We start from the raw sequence: 11747 nt of genomic DNA on the forward strand, positions 1-11747 counted from the left end.
CAGTAATAAATCACAGCAATAGTACATTCATGTAGTTGTAAAAAGCATGACAATATATCAAGTAATCCAAAGTATTCCGAATACATTACTCTCATTGAGTAACGTAATGGAATACGTTACAAAATACATTTTGGGGCATGTATTCTGCAATCTGTAGTGGAATACATTTTAAAAGTAACCTTCCCAACACCAGAAACAGAGAAAAAAAGTCTGCCCCCTTTTAATATTTCACCCCGCATACCAACGTTTTAAAGGAGTGAATTTCACATTGATTCCCCTTTAAAGCACCTCTGACCTGCAGATGGCATCTGATGATCTGCTTATTCTTATTATTTTCCTATCTTTGTTTATTCTTGCCCAGTAGTTTGATATATTAGCATCTTAAACATCTTAAGCTTAAACGACCTGAGATGTAAAAATACCTCTTTGGCTCAAGGCCACTGTCCTCAGGTATTCGTTCATATGAACAAGGTCACATGATTAAATTTGAGGTCATTACCCTCAAATCTAATCCAACATAAGAACCATAGAGGCCACCTTCCTGGGAGTTCGTAAAGTACTCCCAGTCATGCTGGGAGATGTAGTGATGGCCTTTCTGTAAAGGCCAGATGTTTCATAGAAATATTCATGTTGCCACACACTGGTTCTCCTTCTTCGTTGCACCAGAAAGGGCGTCCGGCATAAATCATACATTCACAATAAGACATGTTACCGTTAAATAATAAATATCGTCACCTTTCCTCACAATACTTTCGATATAACAGCTGTTTAATCCAGCTGTGGCAGTAAACCCAGCCTCAGAGTAGCGAATTATGAGTTCACCCTTATAAACATCCAGGCTCTGGGTCAAGATGAGTCAGAAGTCAGGGACTGGCAGCCTTATCCGTCAGTCAGGGTCACCTTGGAAACAACCTAAGAAGAAAAAACCAGACCAACCTGTGACCCTCATGCTCTTGTACATCCCTTTGGCTTCTTTTTAGCCAATCACCTCGTACTTCTTTCTCTAATCAGTTGACCTGTCTTTGAGGGTCAACCTTCACCCTGATGCTGGACTGTCAGGCTGCAGAGGCCCACCACATTTGACTCACTCATTAAAGTGGCTTATCAAAATATTCAAAATGTGAAGAATATTGGAGATACAAATTCAACAGATGGTGTGCAGTTGACTTAATCTAATATTTGGTTTGAACCACCATTAGGCAAGGTTTTTTTTTTTAATTTAATTTAGGAGACTTTGCTTTGTCTGAATCATTTTGCTCATTTTGTTTCCCAGAGTTGTATTAAAATCAGCTCTTCATGCACAGAGAGCAGCATCCATCAGCACATTATAATATTACCCGATGATGTAAAACAGCAGAAGTATGTCATACCTAATTAGTCCAGGCCAAGCTGATGAAGGCTGGTGCTTCTCGTTTGTATTTGGAGCTGGCTGGTCTGCGAGCAGCTCCTTTACAAGTCTGATAGGTAAAGACAGAGAGCGACAAAGTCCAGACGTCACAATTCTTTCATTTTATCATTTAAATGTTTTGGTTTGTATCTTTTATTCAGTCTTCATAAACATTACATGATTATACAAATCATTTAGCTTGACTCCTTTAAGACATTTAGCTTGACAAAGTCACGTTAGGTTGTTTGAAAACTACAAGTGGTTCATCATGTGGACAGTTATAAAAACTAAAACACCATGAAACTTTGACTGCATTCGTAGTTACTTTAAAGGTTAAATAAACTAGAGTTCACCTTCTTCAGTAGCCAATAGGGAATCAATAAGAGACTGCACATTTTAGGGAGTAAAGCTTTCCATGAGTGTGTGTGCGGTGTGTTTACCGGAGTGCATTTGTTTCTCCGTTTAGGGCACAGGTAAATTTTGCAGTGCAGGTAGATTTCAGCTGTGCTCCCAGTGAACTGAAACATATTGAAGGAAAAATAGTTGGAGGTTCCCAGTCCGTTTTCCTTCACGTCCACAGTCAGGTCAACAGGGTTAGCACAGCTGCCAACAGATAGGAAACAGTTTTGTGTGGAGTTGATCAGAATTATCAAAAAAATTATATTTATGAATGAATTTGGTCTCACCCATCGATAATTAGGTCATATCTGAGACTCCCAGTGGACGATGCCACGTCGGTGGTCCAGCAAGAGTCTGTTACCATGGCAACCATGTCTCCATCCAACCCATCAGCCTTCAGCTCCACCCAGATTCTTTGGTTCAGAGGAACTTCAGCAAAAGACTCCACAACTTGTGTGCGGCCCAGATCAAAGTAGGCCTTCATGGTCAAAGTGTAATTCCAATCACTGGGTGTAGCATGCTGGATCACAGAACTACAGAACAGACACACAATTTAGCTTTCTTTGAAACAAAAAACAACAACAACATGATTCACACACAAAAAAAACCAACCACACACCTGTCTCTGATTCTGAAGTTGGCAGTCTCGATATCTGGCTGAATGTGGACGCAAGAGAAGTCGATGTAAATTTGGTCTTGGTGAGTGATGACACCAGAGGAGCTCTTCTGGTTTGTGATAGTGTTCTTGTGGATAATATGGCTGTTGTTAGACTGTAGGATCGATTGAAAACAAAAGGATTTGAATGCAATCACCAAACAACAGCATTCGACTGTGTAACGCTTTAGGAACAAAAGGAAACCACATCATTTGATGAAAGTTAATATTAGAACCTGTTGAAAGCTAAATTCAAGGACACCCGGAATTTAAAATGGTAAATGGCCTGTATTTGTGTAGCGCTTTACACTACATTCAGTCATCCACTCATTCACACACACATTCACACGCTGGTGATGGCAAGCTACATTGTAGCCACAGCTGCCCTGGGGCGCACTGACAGAGGCGAGGCTGCCGGACACTGGTCCCTTTGACCACCACCAGTAGGCAACGGATGAAGTGTCTTGCCCAAGGACACAACTACTGAGACTGTCCAAGCCAGGGCTCAAACCTGCAACTGAAATTAGTCTCCAGAGGTCTGAGGAGGAACCTGGCAGCACACAATCCATCAGTATATAGGTGTTTATTTGGATTTAGTTCAGGTTAGTGTGTGTCTAGTCAGTGGTATCAATTCCTTCCTCTTCCAGGAGTTTGATTATCATGTTGCACTACAAGGATTAGGGTCCAAAGATTTCACTGGGTCTTGATACCTAATTGCAGTCAGCCTAGTCTTCAGATTCTGTGTTTCCGTCTATGGATATGTTTCAGCAGACCATCATTAACCCACCACCAAACTATTCATGCCGAATGATGTTACAGGCAGCATAACGTTCAGGTGAACGGGTGAAACCTGGTCTCATCTGTGAAAAGCATAGAGTGGTGAACCTGCCAATTTTTGTATTCTATGGAAAATGGCAATCTTGGATTAAACACAGGGTCCATTAGAGAGCATCAGGTCCTTGGACCAGCAACTTTCTACTTTTTATTTCAGACAAAACTGAGGATATTGTACTTGGGCACAAATACAGTGCTCAAAGCTATTTATAGAGCAGTGTATCTTCTTTCATCTGCACAAATTCACTAAAATCAGAAATATCCTGTCTCAGAGTAATGCTCAAAAACTAGCTTATGCATTTGTTACTTCTAGCCTGGAATATTGAAATGTCTTATAAGGTTGTGGAAAAAGCTCTCTGAAAAGCCCTCATTTCATCTAAACACTTCTTCAGGAGCACTAACAAAAGAGAGTTTTTCTCCTGTATTAGTTTCTCTCCATCTCATTTCTTCCATCTATAAAATCAATAATATAATTTAGAATTAAATTTAATTAATGAATGAAGTATTTATTTTTTTTACTTGCAGTTGCCTGCATTGCAATTGCAGGCAACTGCAATTTCACTAATGTCAGCTTTAACTGAAGTGAATTAATTTGTAATGTAACTAAAAAGGCATTGTTTTGTCTTTTACATAACTAATGTGAAACTTTTAGGAGCTAACTGGGTAGAATAAGAATCATAGATGGCCAACAAGACTTGAAGCCAATCAGAACTCAAAGCTAAACCTGGACCCACAGAAAGATTCAGCAGAGGAGGAGAAGCTCAACCGAGTGCTGGAAGAGGTTGGCTGTTGGTAGAAGTTAAAGAGTTGGAGGAGAAAACCCACTGTGATCACCATCCCACAGCTGTTGCTGCTGTTGAAGCTGAAGGTCACCATGTGGGTAAGCTCATCCATCTGACCCCTGCAGGTCTGGTCAATGAGGTGTAAGTCAGAGTATGCAATGCCTTTGTCCTCCAAAAGACAACCGGCCAGAGAGAGCGAAGCAGAGTTCTGGCTGCAGACTGTTTGATCACCTAAACATCAAATTATTGATAAAATAAATAATCAAAAACTTTTTACTCAATCATTCAGCCCTATTGACATGTTTTTGTCAGAGATATCGTACCCAAAGTGTTGGTTGATCTGTATTTGGAGGCAAAAATGATCCGACAGAAGCAGCGAGTGTCACCACCGACCGTCTTCTCACCGCAGAACTCGTGATCGCTGCAGGTCCTGTCCTGACAGAAGGCCTCAGAGGCTACAGAGGAACACACTGATGTGTTATTCAGAAAACATGTGAGATATAAAAATCGGCTTGTGAATGCTGCAGGACAAGAACTGTAGAGTTGTTCATATCTTACAGCAGCCAGTCGTTGACCTCGAGAGTGTGGTTTCGAGAGTGTAATCTGCAGGCTCTGGCGTAGGCCTTCAGGAACTGACAGTTGAGTCCGTCCACTGCAGGATATTTACACAAAGTGTCGGTGCAGGCGGTTATGTAGGGCTCTGGGTCAATGTCACTGTTACAGGAGGAGAAGGGCGCCTCCTTCAAGAGATTACAGCTTTACCACAGAAAGAAATAATTGGAGAAAGTAAAATTATCATCTGTGATCAGGAGTGTTTATATTCCATCTGTACAGATGACAGGTGGCAGATGCTTATTGTATCCATAAAAGCCATTAGCATGCATAAAAATATGATGGCACAGATGAAGCACAAGGACCAGTACAGGAGAAATATAGACACAGATGTTTTATGTTGGCTGAATCAGTCTGCTTACTGTTCAATCATCTTGTTGCATTTGATTGTGCTGTCAGCAGCATCATTGTATTTCACCTCACAACTATGGGGCAACACACAACACAGAGTCAGGACAATTGCCTGCTCAGTCTCAATAACACAAACATGCAGAATATCCACAAACTATTTGTTAACGAGAAGCAGTCAGAGGGACTCTGAGCTTGTGATGAGGCCTTACCTGGTGGAGCTGTACTCAGAGAGCCTCAGGTCACTCAGAGAGCTGCTGCAGTTTCCACACAGACCCTCTAGAGTTAAATCAGCAGGTCCTGGAAAGGTTCAGGACACAGTGTACTTTTTATGTCATAAATTGGAAGAAATGTCAGTATTTTTCTTATATATTTTAAATTGATCAGGCATAACACTATAAACTCCTGCCTAATATTAAACCCATGAATGTGTAGTGTGGTATCTGGCAATGAGATGTTATCAACAGGTCCTTTATTTCCTATAAGTTGTAAGATGGAGCCTCCGTCAATCAGACTTGTTTGTCCCACATATGCTCGACTGTACCCACACACATATGTGGGGCCCAAATAGGGAGTAGCAGGGCCAATATTTGGGGCCCACTTGGGAAATCCATCTGGGGTCCAGCTAATTTTGTCCTCAGTTTCCATGGTGGCCCCAAATGTGTTTGCCCAGATGGATTAATGATGGGACCCCGATGGGCCCCAAGTCATTGAGATCTGGCACTTTATACAACTTTCCTCATCCACCCACTCACTCTTTCATAAAAGTACTTTTTTCTACGCTTTTTCTACATTCTACTTCGTTTCTACTTCCTCCAAAGGGTACTTGGACCTCCCTTAGAGACAAGGTGAAGAGATAGGTCCTTTGAGAGAGGCCTAGAGTAGAGCTGCTCATCATGCCCCACATGAAAAAGGGCCAGTTGAGATGGTTTGGACAATGTCTGAAAACATTACCTCTGTGTGAGATGTACCTGGCATGACCTACCAGGAGGCCTGGGGTAGACCAAAGACATGTTTGAGAAATTATATCTCTTGGCTAGCCTAGGAACATGTGGTGTTCACCTGGTAAAGCTGAAGGAGGTGACCAGGGTGACCAGGAGGTGACAGAGCAATCATTAGCAGATAAATCAACAGAAAGGAGGGATTTTTTTTTACATTGCATGTACCCTTTACATTCCCCATTGTGAATAAAACATTTTATTTTCAGTACCTTCTAAGTGGATCTGTGCAGTGTAGCCGTCAAAGAAGACAGAGATGGTAGAGTTTGAGAGCGACACCTTGGCAGTGACTCCAGTTCGGTCTTTAGAGAGCTCCACATTGTGAACCAGCTGAGGCGAACTATTGAGGGTCAGGATTGAGTTGCCCAGCTGGATAACAAGCAAAGTGTAGAAAATAGTAAGTGAAACATCTGAACCACACAACCGGTTGATTTCGCAGCAACTATCATTAGACTGCACTGACTAAACTGTGGGTGGAGGTAACTTACCCAAACTGTCCCACATTGTTCCAGATGAATTTTAATGCTGGGCCTGTCCAGAACCAGTGTCACACTGTCCAAAAAGGTCACGTCTTTACGTCGACGTTCCCGGAAGTTCCCCAGAACATGGAAGTCTGGGACTGATGGAGTCAAGACCAGAGAGTATGAACACCGATCCTCAACAGAGTTAACCTGGCCGTGGAAGTCAATGACAGTGGGGCCAGTCACAGTGCATGTGGAGTACGACATGCAGCTGGTAGAAAGAAAGGAAACAAACAAGAATGAAAAAACATCACGAGGTGCTGCTGAACGCCAAACCAGTGGGGAAGAGACATTTTATACATATTCATTAATTGAATACAATTAAATTTTCTTTATATAGCACCAAATCACAAACACAGACTCAGGCCCGAGTATCCCTCTGTGGGGACCAGCTAAAGGTAAGAAAGTGATCACAGACGTTTCTTTGAAATACAAAGAGATATATTTACATGCCGTTGCCTTCACAACGCTCCAGAGGGCCACAGCCAGAAATCTGCAGTGCAGCAGTGTCAGAACAGGTGAGACTAGAGCAGGTTTCCAGATCTGAGCTCAGCACTGCACCGTATTCATACAAACCACCTGAAATGAGGGTTTAGTTTAGTTTAAAACTCAAACATCGCTGACTAGTTTAATAACAACTGACAGAAACATCATGGTAACATTGAAATACAGAACACATGGGTCAAGTTTTGAAGCCTGAGATTCACCAACCAGCATATCTGCATCCACTGATGTCAAAGAATCTTTGATACTGACGATTGCTGGGACCGAACAAAACAGCCATTATATCAGTTGTGATACCACCAACCTGAGCCTCAAATGCCTAGACAGAAATAAACACAAGCAATGTTACAATCACAGAGTAAAGACAACTGATTTCAGACAGAAGAATGGATAAAAATCTACTTGTGAAATAAACATGTCTGAATGATCCTTACTGATATGGAAACTGTCTGTCTACTACAGATTTTTTTTGAATGTGTGTGTGTTTGGGGTTTTTCTGTTGATGTTCTTGTTGTTTTTTGTTTTTGTCAATATCTTAACATGTTATTTATTATCTGTCACATGCAGAGACTCACCACTGAACCAAATGCCAATATTTCCACAATCAAAACAGTTTGTGTCCCAAAATTAACCGGAACCAAACCATACTGTAAAGTAAACAGAGAAGATTCAGACACTATTAGGAATTCTGAAAGTGTTCACCAATGTTTAATATGATAAAAAAAAATCATGTCAAATTTTATTTTTTGTTCTTACACAGTTAATTTAGTCTAAAACAACTCACATTTTTCCCATTGAGCTCCATGATAAACAACACATATCATTCCATCCTGTTCTGAATGGTTGCTACATTGTCATAAATCAGCTTTTGGATTTCAGCATTGGGTTCATTTATCCAAAACTCAATGCTGTCTGAGTCAGGTGCAGTCCCCACAAGACAGTCACCTCCAGTTTCAGGGTTGAAAAAGTTGTCGAAGCAGAATGCAATGTTTTCACTCATGAAGGCGACCTGTTAGAAGTCAAAGACACAACTAATCAGTGATACTACGTCTTTTCTACAAACCCACTAGTTGCCTCCTCTAGCTCAGCATGTCGCACAACTCTTGTCAGGTCCTGGCATCGTACTTAATTAGGGGAGGCATGATTAGATGATGAAGACTTGCTGTGCTGGTCAGCCTCTCCAGTAATCACACCCTGAATCCACTGCTCCACCCCTCCGGTCCAGCCCAGCTAGAACCTACACCCTGCCATACTAGCAAACATGGTTATCTCTCTGATAACGGCAAAAACTGCGGCATAGATGGACGGATGTTGATGTGCCTTCTACGTACCATAGATCCAGTTAGACCCAGAGGATCAATCTTAATATATTGATTCCACTGTTACAAAGATGAAATTTTTTTTATATATTTAATTGAAAGCCAAATTGGCTGCTTAATATTAAGATAGAAAGAAATAAAATATAGAAAGACAAGCATAAAATACATATTTAACCCATTAATAATCATCTACATGAACGATGCATGGGGTTTCTCTCACAGGCATCACATCAAAACGGTCGCCTCAATGAGATAAGAAAGAGTCAAGAGTTTAGGTCTCCTTCATGAGGTTTAATTTTATCTTCACATTTGAGCTCCTTCTTCTGTGAGAAGTTTTTGTTTCATTATTTTCTCATTCATAAAAGAATTCTTGAACAAAAATGTCCTCCTGCTAGAAAATCTCAGGAGGTATATCGAGGCGATACTCATCAGCAAAAGTGGGGATGACAGAATTGTTTAAAACATAAAAACATCAGGATACTCACATAGATTTGCTCGTACTTCTGTCCGTAATAAGTGATTGGACATGAGCTGATGTCCAACACTGAAGAAACAGTGATTATCTGCCAAGCTCCTGAAGATATGGAGGCACATGAGTGCTGTGAGCTTTAGTCTTAGCTAGTTGTTTGGACAAACAGGGAGTGCAGCAGGTTCAAACAGTAACATCATGAGTGGATAAAACAGTGTTTGTTAATAAAGAATCAACATCATGAATTTACAGTTTATACTATAAGTTAGCAAACCTTAAAAACAAAGATGCACAATATTTGTTAGGTTATTAAAGCGTCATTCCCTTTAACACTTCAAATCTTTCTGCTCTTTTTTGCTCAGGGTGTTTGTGCTATGTTTATGTTGCTTCCACTAAAGTAGGGGTGTCCAACTCCAGGCCTCAAGGGCCAGTGACCTGCAGGTTTTAGATATCACCCTGGGTCAGCACACCTGATTAGTTCATTACCAGGCTTCTGGAGAACTTCAAGATATGTTGAGGAGGGCCGGCATCCTGCTAAAACAAGCAGAACACCGGCCCCTGAGGAGTGGAATTGGACACCCCTGCACTAAAGTGATGGGAGGAAACACTTAAAATGGCTTCCAGGTGTGTGTTTACCTGACACCCCAATCAGAACAGACAGGACGAACAGGAGGTGGAGCATCTTAAAGGAGGCCAATCAGCTGACAGAGACCTGAAAGCCACACAGTTGCGACATTTCTGAATGGACAGAAAATTGCTGACCACTTGAAAAATGAAGCCGAGTCTATGTATGAGATATTAAATTGTGAAAGTGAAAAAGTTTCTTTAAAAGAGACTGAAAGAAAATTAGTGAAAAATACATTGTGAAAAACACCAACTCACCAGCTCCATGACCTCGACAAACTCAAACTTCTGTTTTTTAGCAACCACTGGTGCTGCACTCTGCTTAGTCTGTGAGTAACTGTGGGCTGCCTTCACACTCATACAGGCTACTAGAGGACTTCTTCATCTTGATGACCACTTTTACCTTTGGTGCTTAGCTTCTTTTTCAGGGAGCTGCTACTGTGACATCAACAGCCTTACAGCTCCATACAGAACCTGTATGTGACAGATATGACCAGGAGCTGTGCAGAGTTGGGACTGAAAATGCTCTGATTTTGACATTTACAGAGAGCTTCACTGGAAATCAAGTTAAGTGTTCACAAAAATGTGGTTATTTCACAAGTTAGTCCAGGATTGACATGAAAGTGGTGGTGCTGGCAGCATGTGACCAATCACAGACATGGAAATGTCTCTAATGCCTAAACCTCTTCCAGGAATAATAACATAATATTCCAGAGAACTGATTGTCAGTAGGCAGTGATTTCATCACACCTTTTAATCTCTAATCTGTAATTTAGTACAAGATTACATCTTTGCCATTGTGCTTTAGCTCTTGTAAGTCATGAACTGCCTTTGGTACAACATCCCAGGTGATCAATGTTGTTTACTGTAGGTAACGTGGGGGAAAATAGTGACAGACACAGAGTTTGTATGTTAATACTGAGGCTGTTAAACAAACAGAAATGGATTTAAATTGTTGTTCGAACATCTTGCTGCTCCTGTACTCATCTGTCAAATCTGATTCTTCACACAGACATTTGACAGATTTAATCTCCAAACTAGAAGTTTATTTTTATAATCCAACACCAAGGTTTGAAACCTTCACCCTCAGAGAATAAAGACAAGTAGAAATATGTCCTTTTTTTAAAATACGCACACTAATGAATATCATAACTGAAATACAGTGCTACAGATCCCCATGTGGAAATCAGCCTATTTATAATTATTTATCATCCTTCGTGTTATGTGTTTATTAGTCTTCCTTTGTCTCTCAGAGCTCTGAATTGTGGATGTATCCACTGAGCAGTGCTGCTGTTTGGTCCAAAAGCTAAAATGAGAGTAGAGGTGTGCAGCGTGTCCAGCTTCTCTTACCTTCTGCAGCTCTGATGGAGGATGAGGAGGAAGGAGGAGGTAGCAGATGGGCAGATTCATCTGTTGGTGTCTCTGTGTGAGACAAACTGCTGCTCTCTCTGTCTCTCTCTCTCTTTATTTGCATCCTTCAGGCGGTCCACACCCCAGAGGAGAGAAGAGGTGGAGGTGGAGTCCACAGTGGAGCTACCTGATGTGAAGTGCTCGCTACTGATTCAGCACTGTGTGGGTCAGCACCACAGAGGAACAATGAACTGTGTGAAGAAAAAAAAAAACCAATAACAATGACACATCTGAAATCACTGTTTCTAATTTAAAGCAGTGAAAAGCAAAAAGTGAAAAAAGTACAAAAAGAAATGTTGATTTTAGAAAAAATACAGAAAGAAACAGAACATGTGATCAGACAGACTGCGACAGGCCTACTCTCATATTCTCAGATATTTCACAGGACTTCATAAACTCTGTCCTACGTCAACTTTCCAGATAAGAAACAAATATCTCTGCACTATCAAGAAACAGCTGGGCTGTCCTTGGCCCTACAACCAGCACATCCAGGCAGAGTTTATTGTACCTACAAAGGCTCCACGGAGACTAAAGTTTATTTAGGTGTTACCAGAAAAATGGGTTAACCCCCCCACCAACAAAAACAGTGGATTATTATTCCAGTAATCCATTTGTTGGTAATAAATACAGTCTAAATGGAAAATGAATCTAAACTTTTACCTTTGAAATATATATGCAAGAAATCTCTTAAATCTATTCATCTGAAACAGAGTCCCTTTCAATTCTGCAATCATCAATACCTGAAGGTTTCTCCAGTAAAACTATGGTAGAAAGAACCACAATGAAACAAGTCAAAACCCATCAAACTCTGTTTCGATTGGAGTTTGTTCCCATAGCAAAAACACACATTACATGTTAATGTTAGCATTCGAGGATAGTATTACG

The 11747-nt window shown here is 40.9% G+C and overlaps 1 pseudogene; it reads right to left on the reverse strand.

Moving 5' to 3' along the window:
- Positions 1-1370: 1370 nt before the first annotated feature.
- On the reverse strand, positions 1371-9812 carry LOC102213085 (alpha-tectorin-like; annotated as a pseudogene).
- Between the last annotated feature and the right edge of the window lie 1935 nt (positions 9813-11747).

The sequence above is a fragment of the Pundamilia nyererei genome, unplaced genomic scaffold (genome assembly GCF_000239375.1).
Source record: "Pundamilia nyererei isolate P.nyererei 1_Seehausen unplaced genomic scaffold, PunNye1.0 scaffold00497, whole genome shotgun sequence".
NCBI classification, from domain to species: domain Eukaryota; kingdom Metazoa; phylum Chordata; class Actinopteri; order Cichliformes; family Cichlidae; genus Pundamilia; species Pundamilia nyererei.